General features: G+C 45.3%; 1 long non-coding RNA gene across 1 annotated transcript; it reads right to left on the bottom strand.

Annotated features, from left to right (window-relative positions):
• Positions 1 to 341: 341 nt before the first annotated feature.
• On the bottom strand, positions 342 to 6230 carry LOC106041574 (uncharacterized). Its single transcript, XR_001210528.3, has 3 exons — positions 5190 to 6230; positions 954 to 1193; positions 342 to 737 (listed from the first exon to the last, which is right to left on the bottom strand). It is a non-coding gene; the product is annotated as an uncharacterized lncRNA (long non-coding RNA).
• Positions 6231 to 9637: the final 3407 nt, after the last annotated feature.

The following is a 9637-nucleotide window of genomic DNA, read 5'->3' as shown; positions in this document are numbered from 1 at the left end:
GCCAGTTCATTTCTGCATCTTATCAATTACTGGTTAATAAGGCCATCACCTGGTAGGAAACCTTGGCTCAGATTTCCCAGCCTGTGGGTTATCTTGTGGGCAAGACTTCCAAAAGTTGTCCCTGACAGGTGCATTACTTACTTGTGCCACCTCCTGAGGGTTGTGAGACCTGGCAGCTCTGCTGCCAGGCAGCTTGCAGAGTCTAGCTGCTTTTCCAATTTACCTGTTTTTTTGTCATTATCTTTTATCTACACAGTTGTATCTCTATTAAGTGACGTGCATTAAATTATCTGGAAATCGTGGGAGGCTACTTGCTTTCTTTGTAGGCATAGACCCATGGCCCTCTCCATGGGTGCTGGTGCAGCTCCAGTGAGAGCTGAGGCTCTGGCTCACCCCTCCTCATCCTCTCAAGCTGGGGGACATCCAGCTGCCTGCCAGATGTGTGCTCCCATGTGGCAGAGCTGCACCTGCGTCCCACTGCTGCTCTGCATCTGGCTTGTCCTGCACACTGCTGACCAGAGAAAGGTGCTAAAGTGGTGGTGTTCTGGCACCGCTTGCAGGGTTTCCAGCGCTCTGTGTAGGCGTGTGCTCTGTGTAGACAGGCTCTTCACCGCTCCCTGTGTGATTAGGGAAAATGCGTGGTGTCTGTCCATGGTGTTGTGTTTCAGGATATAAAAGCCTTTGACTCTTGAAGTCGTCATGTGAGAAAAATCTCAATTTTCTTCAGACAAGAACCCCTATAATAATTAAGAAAAACAATAAAAATCACAAACTAATAAGGATTCTTCTGGTGGGGATTAAATACCCTCCTCTCTTTTTCTCCTGCTTCCAGAGAGCGTTCCCTGGAAACACTCCAATTCTGTGTAATTCAATCCCTTTTACTCATTAATTCATTAAGAATTCCTCTAAGGAGAAGTTAAAGGTTTACAATAGATAGTTTTAACAGTTTTAACCTTAAAAGTCTTTGTTAATGCAGTCTCTCAGGGTTAACTGATGCTTTTACCCAGGTGTGAGTCCACCCTTTCTCAGCTGGTCTTACTGTTGTCTCAGTAGTCAGGAGCACTTGGAACAGTCCGTCCCACTAAGGTTGCAGTTTCAATTCTCTCTATGTTCGCATCAGATCCCAATTTCCTGCTCGGAATGGATGGATCAGGACTTCCAAGGGTGGGGTTTGAGCTAATGATGCACAGGTCCTGAGAGATAACAAAGAGGATGACAGCCTGAGTATATAGTTCTTAAGAAAAGCATCTTTTGTCTCGAATTAAGGTAATTCATTCCCTTTGTCCATGTACAGCAATCCAAATAATATTTCATATGGTGAAACTTCCACATCTTTCTTGGTGCAATTTGAATTCGGAGAAGTGCCAAAGGTAAGCACTTTGTTTGGGGAAGCTGAGTTTCCAGAACTTAGTCAATTGCTTCCTTACTGTCTGATCCTCTCCACCCTTCCAGAAGAGGAGGGACGCCAAGGAGTGTGAAATTTCCACTTAATTCCTGGAGTTCACATTAGCCCTTGCAATATTTCTGACATAAAGTGATTTCTTTGATCAGAGTCAATATTTTCAACAATTCCGTACCTGGGATTTATTTGTTCTAGAATTACTTTAGTTACTATGTTCACACTAGCAGATACTGAAGGGAAAGCTTCCACCCACCCTGACAAATGGATCTACTAAGACTAATGAGTATTTAAATCTACCTACTGTAAGGAATTCTGTAAAATCTACCTGTACATTTTGGAAGCGTTGAATTCCTGGTTCTCGCCCCCTTTGAGCTGACTGCAGATAATTTTCCTATTTACCTTTTGACATACTACACAACTCCTATGTACTTGTTCAGCCAGAATATATATATATTCCTACACATGCATATTTCCATAGCACTGCATCACACATTGCTTAAATTCCCCAGTGACCCTCTTGATGTAAAACAGTTAATATTTGCCTCATTAGTACTTTATTCAGCATTTCTCTCCCATCAGGGAGTATCTGTTTTCCTTTGGACTTCGTGACTCCTAATTCCTTAAAAACCTCTTTCTGTTAAAACTTTTCAGTTCTTTTTAGTTGTGGGTAGGGGTAGCTCAACAATTCCCTGAATCCCCTCTGGATTTGTTCTTCGTTCCTCCTCAGACACTAGATGCCCTAAATATTTGACTTTCTACAAATTTTAATTTATTTTCCAATACTTTCAAGCCCTGTTTTCTCAGAAAGTCGAACAGCTTGTTAGTGTCTTCCTTCACAACTGTTTTTTCCTGCCCTGACAATAAAAGATCATCCACATATTGTAACAGTAACACCTCCTTTGGAGGTTGAAATTACTCCAAAATTTGTCCTAGAACTTGCCCAAATAAATTAGTGGCCCTGTAAACCCCTGAGGTAAAATTATCCATCTGTATTGCTGCTTCTGCCCCATTTCAGGGTCTTTCTACTCAAAAGCAAGTATATCTTTGCTCTCAGGGTCTGAGAGCACCCCATTAATAATACTGTTATTCCAGCCTAACAATTTATTATTTGAATGCCCCATTTCATTATCAAATCCTTTCCTAACAAGTTAGTCTCTGCCTCAGGTGCACACAATAATTGCCCAGTGATCATTCTATCCCTAGTCTCAGCTTGGTGTGCCCAAAAAGTAGTACTGTTATCCCAGTCCCTTCTACCCCCATCACATTTAGGGTTTTATTAGTTAATTTAAGCCTTGATACTTTACAGGCCAGTAATGAACTAGCTGCCTCAGTGCGCTGGGTTCACATGGCAAGGTTCTGGTAGTGGGGGGGCTGCAGTGCTAGCCGCTGTGAGAAGAATCCAGCAGCTGCCCCATGTCAGATAAGGGCCCGTTTCAGCCAGCTCCAAAGGGGCCCACTGCTGCCCAGAGCCAAGCCATGAGCAATGCAGTTTAAATCTCTAGGAGAGCACATCCAAGAAAAGATTAAAAAAAAAAAAAAAAAAAACCAAAAACAAAAAAAAAAACAACTGCTGCACAACAGCAGCTGGGAGAGTGGAGTGAGGAGTGAGAAACCTCCCTGCAGACACCAAGGTCAGTGCAGAGGAGGGGGAGTGCAGTGCAGAGGTGCTCCAGGTCCTGGAGCCAAAGCCCCCCTGCGGCCCACAGGGTGGCCCCTGGTGGGGAAGGCAGACCCCCCCCGCAGCCCATGGTGTACCACAGTGGAGCAGATTTCCGTGCTGCAGCCCATTTAGGAACAGCCCAGGAAGGTCGGTACCCCATGAGAGGGACCCCACACCAGAGCAGCTCCCAAAGAGCCCGTTTTTCGCTGTCCGTGGAGAAACCCACACAGGACCAGCCCAGGAAGGTCGGCACCCCACAACAGAGCAGGGGGGAGGGTGATCATGAAGGAGCAGTGGAAACGAAGCACCATGAGCTGACTGCAGCCCCCACTCCCGGCCCCCCCTCCATGCCACTCAGGGCAGGGAAGAGGTGGAAGAGAGTGAATGGGAGAAGGTGCCCCCAGCTTGTTTATTTGTTTCTCACCACTATGGCCTGTCAGCAATAGGTAATAAATTTTATTAATCTTCCTATGCTAAGTCTGTTTTGCCTGTAACGATAATTGTAGAGTGATCCCCATTGAGGTACGCTTTTTCATTTATCATGGAATTAGCTTTCTGAGAAGCCCTGACTCCCCTATTCTGAATTTATAACAGCAATCTCTTCTCCTTCTTCCGCTCTGGATACTCCTATTTGAAGTGGCTGGCCTGGCCACACTTAAAACATCTTCTCAAAGCCTGTCCCTGCTAGGATTTAGGCTGCAACACAGGTAGCTTTCCTTGTCTGCTATTCCTCAGTCTCTCTTCCTCTCCTTTCCATCCTGGGCCCTTTATCTCCCCCCCTGCCTCACTACCCCGTGCGCTGTGAATAAATACCATTTGTTTCGCTATCTGCTTTTCCTTCTCATCTCCCCTCCTGGCATACACCTTCATACTACCCACACTGTTCACTCCATCCTCCCACCTTCTGGAGCTTTTTCTGCATATCTGGCTAGGCTTTAATGGCAAAACGGACTTTAAAGGGCCCATGGGCTACTGGGTCCTCAGGATTCATCCCCAAGTACTTTCTGATTGTGACCCCAAGTCTCTCATAGGATTTCTATGTTGTGGGTTGTTATTATCGCAGTTAGATAAGTGGATATTGCTGCTCTATCAGAATTACTCTCGGTCCGGGGGTGTGTGTTAGTTCTTTCCCATTCTTGCATAGCTGCATGGTAAATCATTCCCCTCCTAAACGTTCTTCTCCAGTGAATAACATACTCAAGATTGACATTTCCCCCCCAGGAATACAAATGAGGCCTTAAAAAGGGATTTGACTGTTCTGCTAGGCCCTCAATTAAAGACTTCCATTTCCTTCTTAAAACTCCTAACCTCTCTGCTGGTAAGGGGGGAGTGGCGTTGGCCCTGCACAGCCCCGAGGCCCCACCAGGACCCCCCCCCGGCTCCACTCCTGCAGCTCCGTGCTCCCCGGTGCGACTTCTCCAGGGACAGCATCAATTGCAGTCCCTGTCTCCCCTCCTGGAGCAGCTGCCGCTGCCTCCGGTGCAATGTTAGGATTATAGGGAGCATAACTTGATTCCTTCTCTGAAAACAGAACCTTATTGTTGACATATAAATTTCAAGCCTGAATTTTCATCAGACACGTATTTTAGCCAAAATACTGAAGTTCCTTTTATTAGCTTTTTAGGCCAGACAATTACACAATATCAAACCATTTTATAATTATATATTTTAAAATCATTTTCCCTAGTTTTTGGGTTGTTTTTCTAAATCCTTATCATTTTCTCCAAAGGGCTATCTTTAGGCACAATCCCAGGGTCTCCAACCCCACCCTGCTGACTCTTGGAACCCTTAATCCCCAGCTCTTACTGGTGTGCTGCTGTGGACTTTACCACCCAGAGGGTACCACACGCCTTCACCTAGGATTAGGACAGAGGTAGGGTGTACTGCCGAGCACCTCACTTCACCGTGCTTGGGGTACTGTACACCTAAGGGCCCAAACCCCCGAGACTCTCTTTCGCTTCGTTCCTTTCCAGCCGAGGGGACTTTGTTAGTCCCCTTGCGGGACTATAGAACCTCGCGGATCGGGACTCCACACTCGCTTCGCACTATAAGTGCGTCTCATTCACACTCCACACAAGAGTCTCCCTGAACCCAACCCGAGGCAAGATACGGTAAAGTTTCCCTTACCTTGGTCTGTGCACGGCTTCCTGGTCCAGGTTATCAGCAGTAATCCCTGTGCCTGTTCCCGATCCGGGCTGAACTATCTCTGAGCTGTGTCTGTGTATGTCAGTGCTGGCCTCCTTTCTCCCCAGAGCTTCGCAGAGCCTGTCTTCAGATTAACATCTCGGTCCTTTGCCAGCCGTACCAAGACAACCCACCACCCCTGACGGGACCGCTGAAATCAGCGGGGTGTGCCTTCCTGTCTGTGGTGGCAAGAAATCTTCAGCAGGTGACAAGATCCCAGATGAGTCCCCAAATTGCAAGAAAAATCTCAAATAATTTTCTTCAGACAGGATCTTCTGTGAAGCTATTTTATTCGCAATTGCAATGGTGGGCGTCCTGTCAATTAGGAGCGCACTTCAGTAAACAAATCATAACCTTTTATTCCCTATTACCCGACACCTGATCACCTCCCCTGTTTCCTCATTGGCTGAGTACTACAGGTTCACAGGCTACTTGACGCTCCTCTATACCATATATGTACAATTTTCCTTTTTTTCCACCCTTTAATTTCTCCTTTCTTATGTTTTGAGAACTTGTGATCTTTGTTTTACTGTTCTCACACTGCTCATCCTGGTTTTCTCAAGCTTCAACCTTATTTTGGAACAGTGAGGCCTTCTACTGTCCACTTATCTACTTAGCATGTCTCCTTATTATGACTACACAACTACCTCGGAATACAGAAAATCAGTTCTCTACTGCAAAAACACAACTTAGTTTCTCACAGGCAGAGGTCAATCTCCTGTATAGCCAGAGCAAATATTTCCTGCAGTCATCTCTTCTGTTCTAGCCAGTGGAGATGCTGGAGCTCCTGGTGTGATGGTGCTTGATCATGCTGCCATTCTCCAAAGTGATTTGGGGCTGCGTGTAGGTTGGGCAGAACAGAGCCCAAAGCAATGCCTTGAAAAGTCGTGGTAACCACAAGTGACACACTGATGGTTTTCCCAAAATCAACTCATAAGGCACCTTTAAACCTAGATTAGCTTCTGATTTGATCTATAGCAAGATGTAAATATGCCAAATGACTTTTCAATTTAGACAGTCTTCTCCTTCTGGCTTCTTCCAGTTTACTGCCTTTGTTAAAAGTGCTCATGTTTTAGCTTCCTTCTGCAACATATTCAGTTTCCTCTATACAACTTCAATCCTCTTTTTAGTTGGTTTCTCATTGAAACCAAAACCAGCTGCGGTAATTGTATTGCTATTCCTCTGGGATTTCCTCAGTAGTTCCTAAAACAATGCTGATTAGTGTGTAATGTTATCTTGGGCTGTATTACACGGAAGAGAGAACATTACTTATGAATGAAATCCAAAGCATTTTCCTACACTACAGCATCAGAAAAGGGAGTGCTGTGTTCTTTAGAACTCAAACTCTTGTATTCACTTTCATATGAAATTTCCTAAGAAAGTCAAATTGTTTTGTTGTTTTTAATTTGCCAGTATCCTTCAGGCATGTTCTGCTGCTCCAGTGCTGTGCTGCTTATTAGGGCTCTGGACTTGGTGGCGGTGCTCCAGCCTAAACATACATGAACTCTGCTACTTGTCAAAACTGCTACCCTCTGTTGCTAATGCTGGTTATGGTGAAATATACTCCTGGACTCCAGTATGCCCCCAGACAGCTCTGCATGTTGCTCATTCTACCTGTTGGGATTTCTTCCTAGTGCCTCATAAGAGAACTCATCTTCTTACCAAGGCACATCTGTACAGAAATTTTTTCCATCTTCTGTCCTATATGGGTGAGGAGGCCCTGGGTCTCTCTAGCTTCCACTTTTCATTTGCAGCCCAAGCAACACAGAGACCTTGGGAGGATGAGCAGCAGGTCCAGAGTTTCCATGCAAAGAAGCAGACCTCAAAAGGGCTGTGAGCTTTGTCTGATCCCTAGCACCAGCACAAGGGATGTGCACCATTGTGTCCTCCATCCCCTCCTTCCCAAAAGCTGCCAATCCTTGACTACAAATCGGCTGCAAATCCCTTGAAGCACACAAGTGAGCTTGTCAGTTGTGTGATGATAGTTATGTAGTCAGTACTTCTTAGTGCAGCTTGACTGTGAGCAGGAAGTATCACAAGTGAGCTAGGAATAGTAGGTGTTTCCCCAGAAGTGGGGATCCCCAGAAGCACTGGAGCCAATATTGGATGCTCTCAGCTGGCGCCCCAGGATAAGCAGGAGGATGTGCTCACTGCTCAACTGCTCCCTGTCTTTTTGTGGGTCTTCCTTAACAGGAGAGATTCACAAGCACTAGCAGAGATGTGACTGGAAAAGTACAGGATGTCAGGGTGCTGAGATCTGCCTCGGACAGGGTTAGACTTTGCTCCTCCTAGAGACATTGTCATGAGTTGGGTATCTGTACCATTGTCATTTTTGTTGGTAGAAGTCTCTCCTTCCAGATGTGGGTCAAGAAGCAGTGTACATGGTGTCAGACCACTGGCAAAAGAGGAATTGTGTAATTAGGAATAGATTAGATTAAAAAAAATAAATAGCTCCAAGACTGACAGTCCTCAGCTCTGCAAGTCCGCAAACTTTGCTGAGGTTCCTTCTATATATTTTTACCTTTATATGTTCCTCCAGAAGAATCCATGTCTTACCTCTGTCAGAAACAGGATATTGGACTAGACAGAGTAGCTGCCCTGGATGAAGAACACCGTTTATGTAAAAGTTGAGAGCAATGTGTTGGACAGTGACATTATGTGGACAGCTTCGAAGAAAAGTCTTGGCTTACTGAGAGACGTCTGACCACCATGACCTGCTACCTCCTTTCCTCTGGAGGAGCTTGGTACAGTGACCCAGGAAATGCTAGCAAAGGTTACACAAGCGTTGCCTACAAAGGTGGATGGAAAATCAAGACAGACTAAGGTCTCCAGGGAAATTTGAAAAAGAGGTGGTCTCCCCACTCCCTGCCCTCCTTCCATGCATCGAGCTTGGAGCATGAGCACTGGGATCCAGAAAAAGAGCATCTCAGAGGAGAGGAACTGAGTAGAGCTGAGCATGTGTTCAGACTAAGCCAGGAGATCTCTTTTAGCAAGGCAATGACAGCTGCTGCCTGTTAATAGGCATTGCCTGTTAATCAGCCTACAACTGTTTTAATGTTTTAGGTTTTGCAGAGTGCTTTCAGCATTAGTTTGAGAGGATTCCTTGTAGTGCTCAGTTGTTTTCTGTTCCTTGTCTTTGTGCTTGGATTACACAAGCTATATGTGGGCAGAGTTAGAGGAAGAAGGAAGGAAAAGGAAGCCTCACAAAGTTTTTGTGGTTTTACCCACAAGAGAAGGCAGATTTCCCCTATTTGCATGCTGTCCTGCTCTCTCTGGGATAATAACTGCTCTCTCAGGGAACAGTGGTGCGTATTCCTTGGTTCTCTGAACCTGTGCTGTAATTTATCAGCTCTTGGGAAGTAGGGTTGGTGTGCCTGTTATCTTTTATGGCTTAAGGAGGATGTGGTCATCTTGCCGTGGGATGTTTATAGGAAAAGGTGCAAGACTTATCAGGAATGCATGATTAAACTGGTAATCTAACTGCCTCATTTATATAGAGTTAACATGTTAAGATCTAACTCGTGGAGGTTGAGAAGTTCTTAACCCAATGAATCCTGATTTACTTTCCTGTTAGGATCATCCTAAACAATAGTTTCTTGCTAAAACTAAGATATGTGGAAGGATGACCTGTACATGTACCCTAATCCTGATAATTCTTCTGAAGCACTCAGTGCTACTTACTGCTAGAGGCACACTTCTCGCCTCAACTGCCCTTTACTGTTTGATCTTGTGTAGCTCTTCTTACACACATCCACGGTGATGAACAGTGTATAGCTGTTTGCAAACACTTCTCCCTTTTCTATTAGGAGACCGCAATGCAGAAAGATGACTGCTTTGCCTGTCGTGATGGCCAAGACAACAAAGTAGATCCTCACTGCAATAGCACAAGTGTGCAGGGAGATGTACTTACATGTGCCATTCCCAGCTGTGGTCTTGCATGGGGTGCTTTGCTCAGTCCTGCACTTCCAAGTGCTGTATTTGGTGTTTAACTCTGCTGCTCAGTTTGAAGGTAGCTTCAAGGGAATTCTTTGCCCTCTGAGTGGACTCCTATTACTTGGACTACTTCGGTCAAAGTGAAATCAGGATGATGAGATTTTCTGCTGGACAGACACGTGCAAATTACAGGATCTCTGGCTGTCTCACAAAGCTGGATGGAGCAGCATAGGGAGTCAAGGAAGCTAAATGTGGGATGAAAAGTTATATGCCAGGGTGAAATCTCTACTTTGCAAGGGCTAGAAAGCACAGCTGTGCTCTTAGATTTTAGCCAAAAGGTCTGTTTGCTACCTCTGATGTGGGTGGAGGGTGGTGTGTAGCTTTATCTGCTCTCTGGAGTATCGTCTGACTCACACCAGCAATTTGTGTTTGTAACGTGTGTAATATGAATTTGCATT

Source organism: Anser cygnoides, chromosome 8 (genome assembly GCF_040182565.1).
Source record: "Anser cygnoides isolate HZ-2024a breed goose chromosome 8, Taihu_goose_T2T_genome, whole genome shotgun sequence".
NCBI classification, from domain to species: Eukaryota; Metazoa; Chordata; class Aves; order Anseriformes; family Anatidae; genus Anser; species Anser cygnoides.
Note: the sequence above shows the minus strand (reverse complement) of the source record. Positions and strands in the feature narration are given on the sequence as shown.